Source organism: Bufo bufo, chromosome 1 (assembly GCF_905171765.1).
Source record: "Bufo bufo chromosome 1, aBufBuf1.1, whole genome shotgun sequence".
NCBI lineage: Eukaryota > Metazoa > Chordata > Amphibia > Anura > Bufonidae > Bufo > Bufo bufo.
The window spans coordinates 305,716,521-305,738,758 of NC_053389.1; positions in this window are offsets into that span (position 1 = coordinate 305,716,521).

Sequence of the window (22,238 nt, forward strand, 5' to 3'; positions counted from 1 at the left end):
CAAGAGACCGGTGAACGAGACGGGTGACCTGAGCGTACCAGGCAGTGGACCAAACAAAACCGTCCTGAACGTATTAGGTGGACCGAACGCAAAGACCCGAGCGTATCGGGCAGAGGAATGTGGTACGACCTGAAAGATACCAGGCGACGGAAAAGGCTCGGGTGAAACAAAACGTGTCCTGAGCGTATCAGGTAGAAAATGAACACGACCTTGCGTATCAGATGGCTTGGAAGCGTTAGGTCCTGCGACATGACCATGGGCCGAGTCGCACCGGGTGACGAGCCCTCCACTGGCAGCCAGCCCCGAGCTAACGAATGTGGCAGGCAGTGAGGCGACAAGACCCGCGCGTGACGGCAACGGAGAGCAACAGGACCTGAGCGAGACAAACTGATCGCGACAGACACCAGACTGGGCGTAAGGAGAGCAGAAAACATGACCCTGCTGCTGGAAGGCAGGTGAAGGGCACCAACCTGAGCCTTGGAAAGAAAAGAGGTATAACTGGCGTGATAGGCAATTAGAGAAAAATGAGGATAGTGGAAGAAGACTAAACTGACAGGACAGCAGAAGGAGGCATGACCTGGGCGAGGCGCGTGAGCACAAAACATGAAACGGAGAGTGATGTGGCTAGGTATGATGCACAACGAGTAAACGAGATGACCTGAACGTATCAGGCAAGAAAAACAAGAAGAGGACCTGAACGTATCAGGCAACAGGAAACAAAGAGTACCTGAACGTATCAGGCAACAGGACATGAAGAGTACATGAACGTATCAGGCAAACAGGACGAACAAGAGGACCTGAATGTATCAGGCAACAGGATAAGAAGAGGACCTGAACGTATCAGGCAAACGGGACAAACAAGAGGACCTGCACGTACCAGGCAAACAGGACAAACAAGAGGACCTGAACGTATCAGGCAAACAGGACACGAATAGGAACGGATATGTCAGACGACAGGAGGAACGAACCCAGCATGTGTGACCGTGTAGGTTTTTTTTTTTTGGACGCATGGGGGATCCACCGCCGGGCCAGACCCACGCATGCATGGCATTTGGACCCGGGGAAGGCTGCCCCCAGACCAAAAGAAACCCAGGGCGTGCGTGGATGCTATGACTCATGAAAATGGTGAGGTGCCCAGTGTGATAGCTAGGCAGCTGGCCGGGCCACAGCAAGCACAGGGAGGCCCAGGACAGAGGGAACCATGCTTGGATGCCGGTTCACCTATGCTGTATATATAAGCAATCGAAAGAACCCAATTTAAGAAAGTGATGTCAACATTCATTTGGAAGAGGCGCAAGAAAACGTGCATGAGTCTGCAAGCAGATGAACTCAATTGTTATTCATACGGTAAGGCAATATACTGGTGTGCGAATCTTGTAGGGGCAGATACAAGCGTCAGAGGATCATAGCCCGTGCAAAACGTACTGTTACAGTGTATTACACTACATGAGGAGGTACTACTGTTATACGGATGGTAATTTGGATGATGATATTTATAGAACAAGGGATGTGCTGTTATATAGGTGCTAAAAAAGTCCATTACATGGACACCAGTTTGACTGATGAGGAGGTAAGGTTCTACAATTTGCAGAGCAGATCATGTTTGCCTCAGGAGTGTGGGCGGAGTATCCCTGGACCTGCATGTGGCCAGCAGGGCAGCGGAGCAGCTATGGAGTGACAGACCTGAAATTCAAACTGCGGGGGGCACGGTGAGCCGTGATGAAAAGATGCGGTGCACCCGGCTGGCGGCGGCCACCGTGACCCGAGACCTGCATGAAATGAAAGCACAGGCGCCGAACTTACCGATGCCGCAGGGGAGATCGCGCCGCCGCAAAACACTCACGCTGAGGACCGCACACACTGAGGAAGCCGGAACCGGAAGTCACGCCGGAATGACGTCAGCGCCACGAGATGCCGCACCACGAGATGCCGACAGCCTGGAGAGGCCGTGCGGCAGGTAAATACCCTATGCCCCTTCCACAAATGCAGGCTGGAATCCAGCCTGCTGTACTTACCTTCAAAAATGATTATTTTAAATGATGTTGATGCAAACTTGAAAACTCATTTAAATCTAAAGTCAAACACTATAAGTACCTTGTGTATATTCCAAGCAAATTCTACACAGGGACCATGTGATGAGTCCTTACAGTTCTATACAGAAGCATAATTTGAGGCTTCTAGACCACAATGCAGTATCTGTAATAGGGACCAGTGATGAGCGGCAGGGGCAATATTCGAATTTGCAATATTTTGCGTATATTTGCTGAATTTTCGTCATATATTCGCAAATTCGAGAATTTGTGATCTCCAGTCATTATTTTCCTGATTGCAAAAATCGGCAATCGGAAAATTTGCAATAAAAATTTGGGATGAAAAAATCTGCGATACGAAAATTTGCGATCAACACTACTCCTAAAGTCAAATATTACAGACTTCTTATTCGACCACAAGCAAGAAGCAGTGAGGGATCATGAAAAAAATGTAGAATATTCGCGATTATGAAGATATAGCACTATATTCTAGATATTCGCGAATTCTCGAAGTGCCAATATTTGCGATAAAAATTTGCGATTAGAATATTCACGATCAACACTAATAGGGACCCTATCTACCACATGTCAGTTGAAGTGCTGGTTTACTTATGTGGCAGAGGAGTCTTTGGGCCTCCTGTATACCACAGTTAGGCCTCATGCACACAACGGGTTTTTTTTAAGGTCCGCAAAAACGGGGTCCGTAGGTCAGTGATCCGTGACCGTTTTTCGTCCGTGGGTCTTCCTTGATTTTTGGAGGATCCACGGACATGAAAAAAAAGTTGTTTTGGTGTCCACCTGGCCGTGCGGAGCCAAACAGATCCGTCCTGACTTACAATGCAAATCAATGGGGACGGATCCGTTTGACGTTGACACAATATGGTGCAATTGCAAACGGATCCGTCCCCCATTGACTTTCAATGTAAAGTCAGGAGTCCCTATTATACCATCGGATCGGAGTTTTCTCCAATCCGATGGTATATTTTAACTTGAAGCGTCCCCATCACCATGGGAACGCCTCTATGTTAGAATATACTGTCGGATATGAGTTAGATCGTGAAACTCAGATCCGACAGTATATTCTAACACAGAGGCGTTCCCATGGTGATGGGGACGCTTCAAGTTAGAATATACTAAGAACTGTTTACATGACTGCCCGCTGCTGCCTGGCAGCACCCAATCTCTTACAGAGGGTTGTGTGGCACCTGAGGGGGTTAATTGTGCGTATCATAGTCCCCTGTAAGAGATCAGGGGCTGCCAGGCAGCAGGGGGCAGACCCCCCTCGCCCCCCCTCCCTCCCTCTATTGTATTAATTTCATTGGTGGCCAGTGTGCGGCCCCCCTCCCTCCCTCTATTGTATTATTTTCATTGGTGGCACAGTGTGCGGCCCCCCCGGCCCCCCTCCCTCCCTCTATTGTATTATTTTTATTGGTGGCACAGTGTGCGGCCTCCCCTCTTCCCCCCCCCCCCCCCCCCGAATCATAGGTGGCAGCGGAGAGTTCTGATCGGAGTCCCAGTTTAATCGCTGGGGCTCCGATCGGTAACCATGGCAACCAGGACGCTACTGCAGTCCTAGTTGCCATGGTTACTTAGCAATATTAGAAGCATCATAATTACCTGCTGCGCTGTCTGTGACCGGCCGGGAGCTCCTCCTACTGGTAAGTGACAGGTCTGTGCAGCGCATTGCTTAATGATCTGTCACTTACCAGTAGGAGGAGCTCCCGGCCGGTCACAGACAGCGCAGCAGGTAAGTATGATGCTTCTAATATTGCTAAGTAACCATGGCAACCAGGACTGCAGTAGCGTCCTGGTTGCCATGGTTACCGATCGGAGCCCCAGCGATTAAACTGGGACTCTGATCAGAACTCTCCGCTGCCACCAATGATTGGGGGGGGGAGAGGGGAGGCCGCACACTGGCCACCAATGAAATTAATACAATAGAGGGAGGGAGGGGGGGCCGGGGGGGCCGCACACTGTGCCACCAATGAAAATAATACAATAGATGGAGGATGGGGGGCCGCACTGGCCATCAATGAAATTAAAACTGGGGAGGGAGGGTGGTCTGCCCCCTGCTGCCTGGCAGCCCCTGATCTCTTATAGGGGGCTATTATATACACAATTAACCCTTTAGGTGCAGCACCTGAGGGGTTAATTGTGCGGATCACAGCCCCCTGTAAGAGATCGGGTGCTGCCAGGCAGCAGGGGGCAGTCATGTACACAGTTCGTAGTATATTCTAACTTGAAGCGTCCCCATCACTATGGGAACGCCTCTGTGTTAGAATATACTGAAAAAGCTTTTATGCAGACGGATCTCTGATCCGTCTGTGTGAAAGTTGCCAACGGCCACGGATCACGGACGCGGATGCCAATCTTGTGTGCATCCGTGTTTTTTCACGGACCCATTGACTTGAATGGGTCCGTGAACCGTTGTCCGTCAAAAAAATAGGACAGGTCATATTTTTTTGACGGACAGGAAACACGGATCACGGATGCGGCTGCAAAACGGTGCATTTTCCGAAAGTCAATGGGTCCGCGAAAAAAAACTAAAAACGGCACAACGGCCACGGATGCACACAACGGTCGTGTGCATGAGGCCTTAGACTGTAACCTCTGCACCTCCTATGGCAGGGGTAGTCAAGTGCTTTTTGTAATGGTCCAGGTACCTAGGTTTATCATCGGGTGAAGGTCCAAGCAGAAAAAATGCAAGACAATAAGTTATTTACTATAAGCCTTGCCTCTAATTCTGGCCAATCTCCTTTGTGTACCCCCCCCAAACACACACACACAAAAACAGTAATGGTGCTCCCTTGTGCCTTAACACATAAAGACTGTCCCCTTAGTGCTACCTCCTAATAGTGATGTAGTTTATTTTCCCCCTAGACAGTAATGAAGCCTTTTAGTGCCCCTCAGAAAGTAATGGAACCCATTTAGTGCCCCTCAGACAGAAATAATGTCCTTTAGTACCCACTAGTGGCCCCCCACAAAGTATAATGCCCTTTAGTGCCCCTCCACAATGTATAATGTCCTTCTAATGCCACCCAATACAGTATGATGCTCCTTAGTTCCCCCATGCTGTATAGTGCCCCCAAGTGCTCCCTCAGAGTAGGATGTCTCTTAAGTCCCCCCCCCCCCGCTCATGGCAGGGTAAACCCTTGGTACCTCCACATGGGATGATGCTGCTTTAGTGCCCCAGACACAGTATGAGCTGATAGCCTCTGCTTCACCATTGTATTCAACTGTATCTGCATCCTGAGAATGCAGATACAGCTGAAATCAAGGCATGCAGACATTCAAACAGCTGCCATCCATGGTTTGACTTCATACCATAGTCTGCCAGTTGAGTATCCCTATCCTATGGCTTTGCCCCTGATTCTATATTATAGTATCATGTAACAATACCTCAATGATATGGCAGGCAATAGTACATACTTATATGCACAAAATGTATCCCTTATGTATTTCTTACCAATTTGTGAAAAATAACCAAGGATGAACATTGGGCTACAGTATGGGCTCAAACATTTCTATTGTGATACATACAACTATGGACCCAAAACATGATTGCGTGCATGAGGTATTAAGTGTCATATTACTTGCCATTAATACAAGAGTGGACACTCATTTTATGGAGCGGCTAAATGTAATTAATCTACCAGCGGCTGTTCTCCGGTTAGACTTGTGGAGCCCTTCAACCGATTCTTAAATACTGCTTAGATACCTGAATGCTTATTCTGTCCATGACTGAGACAAAATATCATGCTTATCCCAAATTCCACCTTTTCAATCACAGCTATTTAAGGAGTATCTAAAAGTAGCATAGGACCTCCCTATCCAGATGTTTGCATAGACAAATAGCTGTTGTTCACCTGATTAAAGCACCGTTTTTCTTTTGCTGATCAGAGGCTCCTTTCCTGAGTTTTGACACTTTTATCTTAATATGTTGTGACGGATACAGCACCTCGTGGGCCCGCCTGTTGTTAACTACGTCGAGCCCACGAGATATGGTTTAGTCACTGGTTCCAAAACGTGACGTTACGCCCTCACTGGGAGCACGTAAGGTCAGCTTGATACAGTTTACACAGACGCCTCTTGTCTACGCCGGCACAGAGAGGCAGGGGGGTGAGCGACGGTGGGCTACACGGCCTCAGGCGTAACTTCACACTCGCTTACAACCCTGACAAGCTGAGAGAGCCTTTTCACTGCCCCACTGAAACAGAGCTTCCTCAGCCCGGTAGACTGCCACCAGTTCCTCGTTTGATATAAGCCCGGTCCGCTAATGGGATTATATAGGGTGAGAAACCAAACCGCAGTAGCGTATAACTATGCCGAAACATGGACATGGGGATTCGTGATTGAGATACAAGGACAGCACAAGATTAAATTATATATTTAATTGCCTTAATGGCACACTGGACAATACATGATATACACAGTGGTCGAATGTGCAAATACAGGTGGTATGTTACAACAGAGTTAAACAGAGCAAGGGTCAGTTACCAGATGGATGAGTAGTCCTTTGGGTTGTGAAGAGTTCTGGGTTGCTGTAATGGTTGGCTGTAGTCACATGGGGGCAGTGATGTCAGCAGTTTGTCCACAGTCCCTCCAAACACAGTACTCGATGTGACCCCCTTCAGAGAAAGATGCTGGCCTCTGGCCTGCATGCACCTTTTCACCTGTAGTCGGCCACTCCCCTCCCTGCTTCTGGCAGGAGTCCACTCCTCCTTTCTGGTCCTGGTAGCCAAAGACCCACAAAACCTATTATGGCCCATAGCTCCAGACCAGAAGGTCACAGGGAGATGTTCTGGGACCAACGGGTCCATCTGAGTTTCAGCTACAGGTGGAGACCAAACATGGCGCCGTTATTAGGTTCCTGCGGGGAGATCTCTGTATCTCCCCCTCCCGGCACCCGACCCATAAACTACGACCATGGGCACGTCCGTCTTGGCCCCAGGGTTGCAGATATAGAACTGGTTTATTCCTGTGATGGAAGGGCAATTCATAATTCATTATGAATTCCCGGTTCCATAATGTCTGATGGATTTGATTGATCTGGCTAATGGCTGAGACCCCCTACAGAGGGTTTTTCCTGTAGGATGAGTTGGCATCCATGCTGGCTGAATAAGGTGTGCATTTATACACATGTGGCCTGCTTGAAGCCAGAACCCCTGCAGAGTTCACTCCCTCTGCTATCTCACAGCAAATGGCTGGAATTAGATCATGGCTTGCGTTAGATCATAATTCCACATTCCTCACATATGCAAATTAGGTTTTTGGTGCAATGAGGGCATCACCATTGCTGTGGTTGCACCCACTCATCTTTGTGGTCTGTCCATCCCTGGCTGCTTTGTTTTACAAGACCAGGCAGTGGTAAAGCAGTGAAACCACAGAAAGGGGTGGGGCCTAGGTGAAACAAGAGCAATAGTGACACCCTCATTGCACCAAATACCTCATTTCCATATTAAGAAAAAATATTATAACTCAGAAACAGATCCTCGGATCAACAAAAGAAAAACAGAGTGTTAGTCAGCTATGTGTCCATACAATCAGTTGGATAGGGAGGTTGGTGCTGATGGATTCCTTTTAAATTTTTACCTTTTGGTCCACTGCTGATCTAAATCCATTTAGAGCATATCTGTTTATAGATGATCCACCCTGGTATTGTTGAAAGGACATCTTGCCCTGCATATTTCAATTCAAGATAATGACGCAAGTGTTATTAAACTTTGTTCTGCTGTAAAGTAAATTATTGCCTGAAAATAATGGCTTGTGGCAGTGTTTACCTTTGTTCTGTTTGCAGTTTATTCCAGCACTATTACAGAGAACGGCACCCTTAGATCGATAGCCTCGCTGGCAGAAACACAGCTACGATGGAGTGCAATGTATAAAAGCAGCCAGCATATATTGTTTTTAATAGCACAGGGCTTTAGTAATTCAGCCCCATGTGTAATGCAGAAAGAAAGTTATGAAATTGGAAAAGTTTTCATTGTAATTGTCAAGTTTCTTCTGATAATTTAGAATGCTCTAGTTATATCAAATCTGTCTACATGGGGAAGATACTATCACTTTTCACATTTGACTGACATGAACTTCATATTACTGCATATTTCTATTACTACCTTTTCTTCAAATCCCTTATAAAGGCAAAAATGTAGGGGTGTGTGCTAACAGACTGCTCAGATATACTTTTATGTGTACTATATACATGCACATATTGTGCCCTGTATTGTACTGTATATACTCGAATGTTCTTCTGTTTTTCAAGTTGACTGGACAACAAGCTGTAGTCCCCTTGCATGATGGTGTGACAGTATAGAGGTACAGTTACAATGAAGGTACTGTGGACTGATTAGTCCCAGGAAAAGCCTAGCTTTGGTGGAGTGCGGTGATGCAGATAATCTGCAACACCCATTATTAGGTAGGGCTAGTAACCTATATTAGTGGTAGGTTTGGCACCATTCAGGGAGAGTGCAGGTATCTGTGTGAGGGACTAGACCTGGTGCTGGGGGTCTGTGCACATTGTAGGCCGGAACGTGGTTAACCAAATGACTTTTTCTTCTGTAGTGAGGCAGGAGAGACTGGAGGCTGTTGGTAGTTACCAAGAGTCAAGAGACTGTGACATTGGCCTGTGTGGACTTGGGGAGGAGGTCACAAACAGAGAATCATGAGATAGGAACAATACTTCTGCCTTACCAAGCAAGGCCTAAGTGCAGTTCACAGAGTGTATAGTGATCTAGTAAAAGACCATTAGTGAGTTGAGAACTGATAGTGTTGTCTTGTAGCTGCTGGGTCTGCTGGGTTGCAGCTTAGGCTACTTTCACACTAGCGTTCGGAGCGGATCCGTCTGATGTTTCATCAGACGGATCCGCTCCGATAATGCAGACGTTCGCATCCGTTCAGAACGGATGCGTCTGCATTAAAACTTAGAAAATTTTCTAAGTGTGAAAGTTGTCTGAGCGGATCCGTTCAGACTTTACATTGAAAGTCAATGGGGAACGGATCCGCTTGAAGATTGAGCCATATAGTGTCATCTTCAAGCGGATCCGTCCCCATTGACTTACATTGTAAGTCTGGACGGATCCGCTCGCATCCGCACGGCCAGGCGGACACCCGAACGCTCAGGTGTCCGCTCACTGAGCGGCGCGGAGGCTGAACGATGGCAGGCGGATGCATTCTCAGTGGATCCGCCTCCACTAAGAATGCATTGGGGCCAGACGGATGCGTTCGGGGCCGCTCGTGAGCCCCTTCAAACGGTGCGCACGAGCGGACACCCGAACGCTAGTGTGAAAGTAGCCTTAGATGGTAATAGCTGAGGTACATTGTAAGCTCATGTGGTTAGCTGTTTAGACTCTTGGGGCCAGATTTATCATGACTCTGACAGTTCACTCCACTTTCACATATGGCTAAAGTCAGATTTATGATCGGCCCTTTAAGACTCTAATAAATGTGGTTTGACGGTAGCAGTTTATCCGTCAGTAAGCAGCTTTACAAAAGTCGCACGTTTTTATGAAAAAGTCGCATGTTCTATTAAAAAGTCTCATAAGATAAGCATGGTCCTCACTGGAGTGAAATTGCGACTTTTTTGCGACTTTTTTGCGACTTTTTAAAAAGTCCCAATAGTAAATCTGTCTAGAGATTCATTTACATAAGAAAACACGCCCACTTTCAGAAAACTGGCGAGCATAGTGCAGAGCAGAAAAAAGTCGCAAATTTGTGCGCAGTTTTAGCGTTTGGGACTTTTTTGGGGACTTTTTCACTCCATTATTCTGACCTGAGCTAATGATAAATCTGGCCCTTGGTTTCTATGAGATAAACAGAGGTCTTGCAAAAGTATTTACAACTGTTTGCAGATTTGTACCTGTGAAATTGGCTGACCTGTTACATGTGCGCTTTGCAGCTGAAGGCATCTGTATTGGTCCCATGTTCATATGTGCCCGCATTACTGAGAAAAATTATGTTTTAACACATTCAAATGAGCTTCTAGGAGCAATGAGGGTGTATCTATTACTCCTAGATAATAATTACTCCATATTGATTGACAGGGCCAGGCAGTGACCTTGTCAATCAAAGGGCAGAGGGTGGGGCAGTTGCAGAGATAGAGCAGAGCCTCTAAGTGTAACAGTAACACCCCCATTGCTCTTAGATACTCATTTGCATATATTAAAACATAATTTTTATCAGTAATTCAAGCTCATATGAACATGGGACCAACACAAATGTCTTAAGCTGGCAAGAGCACATGCAATCGTAGGTACAAGTCTGTTGACAGATACCCATTAAAGAAATTATGCCACCTTGGTGTAATGAATAAATATATTTTTCATGGTTAATTTTTTTAAGACTTTTTGAAAATGAAAAATAAGGCTGGACCATGGTGGGGCATGCAGGAACCAGAGTTCAGATACAGTGAAGCGAGAGAAGTGCAAGACAAGATGCCTAATTCTGGTTGGTACAGGCATCAAAGGATGCACAAATTTACATCTGTGTATCCCAGCTGAACATTCCCATCTCCTATAGTTGGGGAAATGCAAGTCTGACTTCTTATCAGCAGACTTCCCTCACCCCATCATAGACTTCTACAAACTTACTCTCTCCTTCACCTCACCCACCATCATAAACTACTGCAGTCTTATCATGTTCACCCATGGTACCTCTTAGGCTACGTGCACAACTGCTGCAGAGGTTCCAGCTGAAATAAAGGACAAAAAAATGCTGCATGCAGCAGTATTTCATCTGACAAATTGCCATTACTCATGCAGGATCTCAATCCCGACATTGTGAATGGGATCCGGCGGGTGCCAATGGTGTTTGGCAATTCCAGTATTCTGCTCCTATGCTGGAATAGAATGCCGATATCTGTTCACTAGAGTTGAGCGAACACGAACTGTAAAGTTCGGGTTCGTACCGAACTTTAGGGTTTTCGACACCCGGACCCGAACCCGAACATTTACGTAAAAGTTCGGGTTCGGGTTCGGTGTTCGGCAATTTTTATGGCGCTTTTTGAAAGGCTGCAAAGCAGCCAATCAACAAGTGTCATACTACTTGCCCCAAAAGGCCATCACAGCCATGCCTACTATTGGCATGGCTGTGATTGGCCAACTGCAGCTTGTGACCCAGCCTCTATTTAAGCTGGAGTCACGTAGCGCCGCCCGTCACTCTGCTCGGATTGGTGTAGGGAGAGGCTGCAGCTGCTGTGAGGGAGAGATCAGGGAGAAAAGTGTTTTGTGGGTGCAGTGCACAATTTTTTTAAGCCTGCCCTAAGCCAACTACTGCTGAAAACAAACTTTTTTTTCTTCAGTTAGTCAATATCAATACATGATCGGCAGCCATTTTATGCAACGATAGTGCACCAGCACAGGCTATCTTCATGTCTGCAAGTCCAGAAATACAGCTTTGGCATACTGGGGTGAAAAATGCCTCTGATATACTGCACATCTGGGAATAGACAAGCATAAGTGACTGTCACATTTAGGACAGAAATACAGCATTTTGGTTAGGGTGAAAAAAACCTCTAATATACTGCACATCTAGGATTACACGTGCATAAGTGACTGTCACATTTAGGCCATAAAGGCATACTGGGGTGAAAAAAGCTTCTCATATACGGCACATCTGGGATTACACGTGCATAAGTGAGTGTCACATTTAGGACAGAAATGCAGCTTTTTGGTTAGGGTGAAAAAACCCTCTAATATACTGCACATCTGGGATTACATGTGCATAAGTGACTGTCACATTTAGGACTGAAATACAGCTTTTTGGTTAGGGGAAAAAAAACCTCTAATATACTGCACATCTGGGATTAGACATGCATAAGTGAGTGTCACATTTAGGCCATAAATACCGCTTTTTGGTTACTGGGGTGAAAAAAGCCTCTGATATATTGCACATCTGGGATTACACATGCATAAGTGACTGTCACATTTAGGCCATAAATACGGCTTTGGCATACTGGGGTGGAAAAAGCCTCTCATATACTGCACATCTGGGATTACACGTGCATAAGTGACTGTCACATTTAGGCCATAAATACGGCTTTGGCATACTGGGGTGAAAAAAGCCTCTGATATACTGCACATCTGGGATTACACATGCATAAGTGACTGTCACATTTAGGACAGAAATACAGCTTTTTGGTTAGGGTGAAAAAACCCTTTAATATATTGCACATCTGGGATTACACATGCATAAGTGACTGTCACATTTAGGACAGAAATGCAGCTTTTTGGTTAGGGTGAAAAAACCCTCTAATATATTGCACATCTGGGATTACACATGCATAAGTGACTGTCACATTTAGTCTATAAATACGGCTTTGGCATACTGGGGTAAAAAAAGTCTCTGATATAGTGCACATCGGTGATTACACGTGCATAGGTGACTGTCACATTTAGGCCACAAATAAGGCTTTTAGGATACTGTGGTGAAAAATTCCTCTGATATACTGCACATCTGGGATTACACTTGCATAGGTGACTGTCATATTTAGGCCAGAAATACTGCTGTCATATAGAGTTAAAAAAAAAATAATAGAGAGCAGTACCCTACATCAGGGTTTATATTGGCGGTTAATTATTTTTAACATACTTAACCAATTTTTACTTTGCTTTGTGAACGCTAACTATGAGGCAAACATCTAATAAGGGACCCGGTCATGTTCGTGGTGGTGGTGTTGGTGGAGCCTCTGGTGCAGGGAGAGGACGTGGCCGTTCTGCCACAGCTACACGTCCTACCGAACCTACTACCTCAGGTCCCAGTAGCCGCCAGAATCTACAGCGAGATTTGGTCGGGCCTAATGCCGTTCTAATGATGGTAAGGCCTGAGCACGTACAGGCGCTAGTCAATTTGGTGGCCGACAGTGGATCCAGCACGTTCACATTATCTCCCACCCAGTCATCTGCAGAAAGCGCACAGGTGGCGTCTGAAACCCATGCCCATCAGTCTGTCACATCACCCCCGTGCATATCGGGGAACCTGTCTGAGCCTCAAGTCATGCAGCAGTCTCTTATGCTGTTTGAAGACTCTGCTGGCAGAATTTCCCAAAAGCATCCACCTAGCCCTTCCCCAGGGGTGGAAGACATAGAGTGCACTGACGCACAACCACTTATATTTCCTGATGAGGACATAGGAATACCACCTCAGCACGTGTCTGATGATGACAAAACACAGGTGCCAACTGCTGCGTCTATCTGCAGTGTGCAGACCGAAAAGGAGGTCAGGGAGGAAGACTGGGTGGAAGACGATGCAGGGGACGATGAGGTCCTAGACCCCACATGGAATAAAGGTCGTGCCACTGACTTTCAGAGTTCGGAGGAAGAGGCAGTGGTGAGACCGAGCCAACAGCGTAGCAAAAGCGGGAGCAGGGTGCAAAAGCAGAGCAGCCGTCGCGAAAACAGTTCGTCTGCTACTGGCCACCGTCACCAGGGACCGAGCACACCAAAGGCAGCTTCAAGGTGTTCCCTGGCATGGCACTTCTTCACACAATGTGCTGACGACAAGACCCGAGTGGTTTGCATGCTGTGCCATCAGAGCCTGAAGCGAGGCATTAACGTTCTGAACCTTAGCACAACCTGCATGACCAGGCATCTACATGCGAGACACGGTGCTGCAGTGGAGTAAACACCTTCAAAACCAAGAAAGGGCTCAGGCCCCTCCTGCTCCCTCTTCTGCTGCTGCCTCGGCCTCTTCCTCCGCCTCTGGAGGAATGTTGGCACCTGCCACCCAGCAAACAGAGGATGTGCAACCAACAACACCACCTCCGTCACCAAGCATCTCCACCATGTCACACGAAAGCGTTCAGCTCTCCATCTCACAAACCTTTGAGAGAAAGCGTAAATTCCCACCTAGCCACCCTCGATCCCTGGCCCTGAATGCCAGCATTTCTAAACTGCTGGCCTTTGAAATGCTGTCATTCAGGCTGGTGGAGACGGACAGCTTCAAACAGCTCATGTCGCTTGCTGTCCCACAGTACGTCGTTCCCAGCCGCCACTACTTCTCCAGGAGAGACATTCCCTCCCTACACAACCGAGTATTGGATAAAATCAAGTGTGCACTGCGCAACACCATCTGTGGCAAGGTCCACCTAACCACAGATACGTGGACCAGTAAGCACGACCAGGGACGCTATATCTCCCTAACTGCACACTGGGTAAATGTAGTGGCGGATGGGCCCCAAGCGGAGAGCTGTTTGGCGCACGTCCTTCCGCCGCCAAGGATCACAGGGCATCATTCTTTGCCTCCTGTTGCCTCCTCTTACTACTCGGCTTCCTCCTCCTCTTCTACCACCTCCGCATCCTGTCAGTGACAGACCTTCACCACCAACTTCAGCACAGCCAGGGGTACACATCAGCAGGCCATTCTGAAACTGATGTGTTTAGGGGAAAGGCCCCACACCGCGCAGGAGTTGTGGCGGGGTATAGAACAACAGACCGACGAGTGGTTGCTGCCAGTGGGCCTCAAGCCAGGCCTGGTGGTGTGCGATAATGGGCGAAATCTCGTTGCAGCTCTGGGACTAGCCGATTTGACGCACATCCCTTGCCTGGCGCATGTGCTGAATTTGGTGTTGCAGAAATTCATTCACAACTACCCCGACATGTCAGAGCTGCTGCATAAAGTGTGGGTCGTCTGTGCGCGCTTCCGGTGTTCTCATCCTGCCGCCGCTCGGCTGTGCTCTACAGCGTAACCGGCCTTCCTGCTCACGGCCTCATATGCAACGTGCCCACCAGATGGTACTCCACCTTGCACATGCTGGAGAGACTGTGCGAGCAGCAGCAGGCCATAGTGGAGTTTCAGCTGCAGCACGCACGGGTGAGTCGCACTGCGGAACAGCACCACTTCACCACCAATGAATGGGCCTCCATGCGAGACCTGTGTGCCCTGTTGTGCTGTTTCGAGTACTCCACCAACATGGCCAGTGGCGATGACGCCATTATCAGCGTTACAATACCACTTCTATGTCTCCTTGAGAAAACACTTAGGGCGATGATGGAAGAGGATGTGGCCCAGGACGAGGAGGAGGAAGAGGGGTCATCTCTAACAATTTCAGGCCATTCTTTTAGAAGTGGCTCAGAAAGAGGATTTTTGCAACAGCAGAGGCCAGGTACAAATTTAGCCAGCCAGGGCCCACTACTGGAGGACGAGGAGGAGGAGGATGAGGAGGAGGATGGGGATGAAGCATGTTCACAGTGGGGTGGCACCCAATGCAGCTCGGGCCCATCACTGGTGCGTGGCTGGGGGGATACAGAGGACGCAGACGATACGCCTCCCACAGAGGACAGCTTGTCCTTACCTCTGGGCAGCCTGGCACACATGAGCGACTACATGCTGCAGTTCCTGCGCAACGACTGCAGAGTTGCCCACATTTTAACGTGTGCTGACTACTGGGTGGCCACCCTGCTGGATCCCCATTACAAAGACAATGTGCCGTCCTTAATTCTCTCACTGGAGCGTGATCGGAAGATGCGCAACTACAGGCGCACGCTGGTAGACGCGCTCCTGAGAGCATTCCCGACTGACACCGGGGGACAAGTGGAAGCACAAGGCGAAGGCAGGGGAGGAGGAAGAGGTCGCCAACGCAGCTGTGTCAGCGCCAGCACCTCAGAAGGCAGGGTTAGCATGGCCGACATGTGGAAAAGCTTTGTCATCTTGCCGCAACAACCGTCCCCAATTGCTGATATAGAGCGTGTTAGCAGGAGGCAGCATTTGAACAACATCGTGGAACAGTACCTGTGCACACGCCTACACGTACTGACTGATGGTTCTGCCCCATTTAACTTCTGGGTCTCCAAATTGTCCACATGGCCAGAGCTTGCCCTGTATGCCTTGAAGGTGCTGGCCTGCCCTGCAGCCAGTGTACTCTCTGAACGTGTATTTAGCACGGCAGGAGGTGTCATTACAGACAGACGCAGCCGCCTGTCCACAGCCAACGTGGACAAGCTCACGTTCATTAAAATGAACCAGGCTTGGATCCCAAAAGACTTGTCTGTACCTTGTGCAGAATAGACATTTATACCACCATCAAACATACATTCTTGTACTCAAGTCAAGTGCAACGATTCTTTGTTTTCTTTTTTATTATTTGTCCCAATATTTTGGGGGCTACCTACCCCAATAAAAAATAAAAAAAACATTGTTGGCTACCTCCTCCTCCTCCATTGCTGCCTCCACCTACAACACCATATTCACCGCCTCCTCAACCTCCGACTCCATATCCACCTCCTTCTCTGAGTTGCAGGTTAATACTTTGTAATTTTTTGTCATTTTATTTCATTTTAAGTTATTTCCCTATCCACATTTGTTTGCAGAGCAGTTGCCAAGCTGTTAAGCACATTTTACTGCCTTTTACATCCCTCTAGCCTTTTCAAGGACTATTTTAGAGCCATTTTAATAAAAAAAAGTGCCAATTTTAGTGCCCTAAATTGAAAAAAATCTAATTTTCAATTGTCAGGTTACATTTTACCATTTTTGGCGTATACAAACCCCTGCTGTGCCTGGGTGACAGGGGCCTAAATCTCTCAAAATCCTCTGTTGTATTGCTGGGTGACATGAACCCCTTTTTGCCGTGAATAAACCCCTGCTGTGCCTGGGTGACAGGGGCCTAAATCTCTCAAAATCGTCTGTTGTATTGCTGGGTGACATGAACCCCCTTTTGCCGTGAATGAACCCCTGCTGTGCCTGGGTGACAGGGGCCTAAATCTCTCAAAATCCTCTGATCTATTGCTGGGTGACATGAACCCCCTTTTGCCGTGAATGAACCCCTGCTGTGCCTGGGTGACAGGGGCCTAAATCTCTCAAAATCCTCTGTTGTATTGCTGGGTGACATGAACCCCCTTTTGCCGTGAATGAACTCCTGCTGTGCCTGGGTGACAGGGGCCTAAATCTCTCAAAATCCTCTGTTGTATTGCTGGGTGACATGAACCCCCTTTGGCCGTGAACGAACCCCTGCTGTGCCTGGGTGACATGGGCCTAAATCTCTCAAAATCCTCTGTTCTATTGCTGGGTGACAAGAACCCCCTTTTGCCGTGAATGAACCCCTGCTGTGCCTGGGTTACAGGGGCCTAAATCTCTCAAAATCGTCTGTTCTATTGCTGGGTGAAATGAACCCCCTTTTGCCGTGAATGAACCCCTGCTGTGCCTGGGTGACAGGGGCCTAAATCTCTCAAAATCCTCTGTTGTATTGCTGGGTGACATGAACCCCCTTTTGCCGTGAATGAACCCCTGCTGTGCCTGGGTGACAGGGGCCTAAATCTCTCAAAATCGTCTGTTATATTGCTGGGTGACATGAACCCCCCTTTGCCGTGAATGTACCCCTAATGTGCCTGGGTGACAGGGGCCTAAATCTCTCAAAATCCTCTGTTCTATTGCTGGGTGACAAGAACCCCCTATTGCCGTGAATGAACCCCTGCTGTGCCTGGGTGACAGGCGCCTAAATCTCTCAAAATCCTCTGTTCTATTGCTGGGTGACAAGAACCCCCTATTGCCGTGAACGAACCCCTGCTGTGCCTGGGTGACAGGCGCCTAAATCTCTCAAAATCCTCTGTTCTATTGCTGGGTGACAAGAATCCCCTTTTGCCGTGAATGAACCCCTGCTGTGCCTGGGTGACATGGGCCTAAATCTCTCAAAATCCAATTTAAAAATAAAAAATAACACAAATCAGTGTTGGCTACCTATTCCTCCTTCACCGCCGCTTCCACCTGCACCGTTACGTCAACCTACACCGCCAAATCCACCCATCCACCGCCTCCTCAACCTCCTACTCCTAGATCCAGATTGTTATTTTACATTTTTCTGTATTTTATGTTATTTTAAGTCATTTCCCTATCCACATTTGTTTGGAGAACAGTTGTCATGCTCTTAAGCACATTTTGATGCCTTTTGCAGCCCTCTAGCCCTTTCCAGGACAATTTTAGAGCCATTTTAGTGCCCAAAAGTTCGGGTCCCTATTGGCTTCAATGGGGTTGAGGTTCGGGGTCAAGTTCGGGTCCCGAACCTGAACTTTTTTTTCCAGTTTGGCCGAACCTGCCGAACCCGAACATCCAGGTGTCCGCTCAACTCTATTGATCACAAGTGTGCATCTAGCCTTATCTGAACTGTGACTATTGTCTTTATATAGTGCGCCATCCTTCCCTCATGGACTGTGTCAGCTGCTTATTACCGTATTTTTCACCCTATAAGACGCACCTGCCCATAAGACCAATGGGTTTTAGAGGAGGAAAATAAGAAAAATATATTTTTTTCTTCAGACCTCAGCTCAGAGCCCCAATGTTAATCAGACCTCAGCTTAAAGCCTCAATCAGACCATTAATACTAATCAGACCTCAGAATAGACCCCCAATTTTCTGCTTCAAAACATTATAATATACACCTTTGTTTCTGTAGAACATCATAATGCACACCTCAGCTGCAGTACCTCCTAATACATACCTCAACAGCTGCAGAGCCTTCTAATACACACCTCAGCTGCTGCAGAACATTATAATACACACCTTACCTGCTGCAAAACCTTATAATACACACCTTAGCTGCTACCGAACACATAAGATTTTGATCACATATGTGTTAGAGACCTCCGTCATAGAACAGGTCATAAATGCTGGACAAAATTTGGCAGCCTACAAGACGCCAAGATGGAAACCTGTCCTCCAGGCACAGAATCTCCTCCCACTCACATCCTGACATCCCACAGGTTGTTAGCCACTTTTCGTCTCTACTGCTGAGCTCAGTCTTCCTGCACTGGTCACATGATGATGATATCATCACAGGTCATCCTTCATATCATTCTTCTCTTTATTCACAGCTAAGCGTAATTAGGGCATGGGCCTTCACCGTTGGCCCCCCTCCCTCAACAGGCCACAAAGCAGCTGCATATTCTGCCTCCGTTGGAGGTGTACATTGGAGCAACTGATGATTAACAATTTAGTATTCATGGTACTTTGCGATTTTTCACAAATTGTCTAGTCGCCTCCATGTTATTTGGTTGCTGGGTGGTTCTATGCAGCTCTGAAACCGAAAATGATGAAACTTGTTTTGGACAATAAAGTTTGGTTCACATTTGTATAGATAATCAAAGCCTGAGTATGTTTACCTGTTCTTTCCTACCTTCAGCTTGTAGATTTTCTGTTACTTACTCCCTTTTATTTTATAAGTGATTTTTTTTGTCTCCATTTTTTACTTTTATAACCATTGTACTTTTTCAATTAAAGCTTAAAATGTTAAGTTTGGTCTTTGTATGCTCTAAAAAATCCATAACCTTTATGATGTTTTACCTTTTGAGCGCTGGAAAGCAGTGCGTGCAGGTGTGTGCTGCAATGTATAGCTCCCAACTTTTTGAAAAGTACAAAGAGAGATAATAGCAGCATCACACTGAGGCAAATGTTTTCATAAGTCACATATCTAACTATACACACACTCAATCCCCCTTAATGCTCTCACGTAGTCATTATTCCCCCTTTATGCCACCACACAGTAGGTATGCCCACATTGAACAAGGACACAGTAGTTATTCCCACATTATGCCCCTCACAGTAGTTATGCTCACATTGTGCTCCTTCTCAGTAGTTATGCCCACATTGTGCCCTGTCACAGTAATAATTCCCACATTGTGCCATTTTCACAGTAGTAATGCCCATGTTGTGCCTCTTCACAGTAGTTATGCCCACATTATGCCCCCTCATAGAAGTTATGCCCACATTGTGCCCCCTCACAGTAGTCATGCCCCCATTGTACCCCTTTCACAGTAGTAATGCTCACATTGAAACCTCTTCACAGTAGTAATGCCCACATTGTACCCCATCACAGTAGTTATGCCCACATTGTGCCCCCATTGCAGTAGTCATACCTACATTGTGCACCCTTCACAATAGTTATGCCCCCTTCACAGCAGTTATGTGCCCACATTGCCCCTTTCAGTAGTGCACCTCTTTTTTTTTCTAATAAAGTAAAAAATAATCATGAAAGCTCATCCTGCACTCCCTAGCAGCAGTATGATGTGGTCACATATCGTGCTGCTGGCCTGTGTAGGAGGAGCACACAGGGCAATTCCCAAGCCTGCAACGTTCCTCCTACGCAATCCAGCAGCGCAATGTGTGACCACTAAGGATGATAGTGTTATTTAAAATTATAGTGCACTGCAATTGATTCCATGGAGATCAGTATGAGAGTAATGAGGCACTGAAGCTAACAATGTCATAATGGCACTGAAGAGTCTGAAATATTTTGGACCATTGGACAGGAAGAGCAGCCATATTATTGGTGCCTTTCTAATTACAGTAACTTCTCAGAAACTGATGGTTAAACTGTTAAAGTGGATTTACACGTGCAGAGGAGCAGCCAACTATGGGGAAGGAAATGTTCGTTCCCGACAACTGGCTGTTCATTAATTGGGGGTGAAGTGCTGCATTTACAGTGATCACCTCTACAGTATTGCGATTGCTCGTCCTCATACAGCTGCATTGTTTCTGGGCAGCATATCACTGTTTAGATGGCTCAATATGTCTAAATCACATTAGAAACAATTAGAACAATTAGAAATCACAAATTCTTCTTTACTAATACATGGCAAATAATTTATTTTGGCCCAGGGGAATATAGAGTGAGATTTTTGTACTTGTGTTGCAAGTTGTAAGTTGCCCAATTGACTAGGTCACTTTTATTCAACCTCTACCTCCCTCAAACCCCTATATCCATAAGTTCTTTCAAAAACATAGAAAAAGACTAAGAATGAAATATTTCTTATAACTGTGTATAGTGATTTAGACTGAAATACTCTTTCAGCAAGATGAGGTCAGTCAAGCAACATGAATTCAAACAATACAAACAAGTTGGATTCAAAACTTTCAGCAACTTGCTCTTTAAAATGATTAGTTTCAATGTTCATGTAACTGCTAACTTAATGACATTGTATTCTTATCTGTACAATACAGGGTAAATAAAAAAAATAAAAACTGGCCTGTATATAATATGCAGTCAATGGGTTTCCCCTAGGTAAGTGACCTTTGCACATTTTATTGAATTATCACGTATGAGCTTGTGAAAATGGCAGTCATTGCCAGAGCTAACAATTTATGGTCAGCCATATAGAATGTTTAAAGCAGAATCTGGTGGCAGGAGATCGATACTATCAAATTCATTATAATAAAATTCTGACATGTTCATGGCTGGTGTTTTGCATTTGTTGAATTTTAAGGGACTACAAGCTTTGTATTGATTGAGTTGCAAATGATGCTAAGATTTCTTCTAATATCTAATTATAATTTACAGCTTATGTACTTTATACTCTTTATGTTGTAGTCTTAACATACTGTACTCTACTTGGTCATTCCCAACTTCTAAAGCTTGTGTATTCAAAATGAAGAGAAAGATATAGGCTATGCTTGAAAATGGTTCTCAAAAAGCTTCTTACTGATGTGAACATGGAAAACTATTTACCAGTAGCTAATGAACTAATTTAGTTGCATAAGAGTTTTATAATACAGTTGTCCCTTTAATCCAAGTCTGATTGGCCAAACAGGGGACTGGGGGATACTTTGTTGCACCCACTCACTCTACACTCAGGAGCATGAAGCAATGTTAGCCCTGTCCATCAGTACTGACCTTTTGAGTGTAGCAATGGCTCTGTCATTTGTGTACTACTTTTATTTGTGAATAACCATTTTTACAGTTTTTTGTTTTTTTTATCCTTTCATGATTTTATACTGGACAGTAGATGTGAAGACTTGTAAAAATGTGGATCTGCTAGCTCACTTGAACAGATTTTACTTGGAGCTACACCTAAGGACGTTATCTAAGTGGGCCCCCCTGGTATTCATCCTTTATCCCCTAAACAGGTATCTGGACTTCGCCGCAGAGGAATCATCAGGATACTTCCTCTTGGAGAAGTCTCTGTTCAAATGACTGATGATCCACAGGGTCAAGAGACACCAGTGCAGTGAACAGGCAAAACTGTTGTCAGGGACAGGCTGAGGTTAGAGCAGTCAGGGTTCATGCAATATGGTAATCAGGCCAAAGTTTGATGCAGGTCAATAAAAGAGTCAGGAAGAAGTCAGTTCAGACAGCAAAGGGTTAAATAAAAAAAACAGGTAGAGGTTGGGCACGGGAGTTCAGAACATAGTACAGGGCACATTCGTAGGTACCTAGCAAGCTAGAAACACAATTGCTCAGGTACCCAGCCAAAGGGGAAAATGTCTTGAATACCCTGAGGTGAACATGCATAG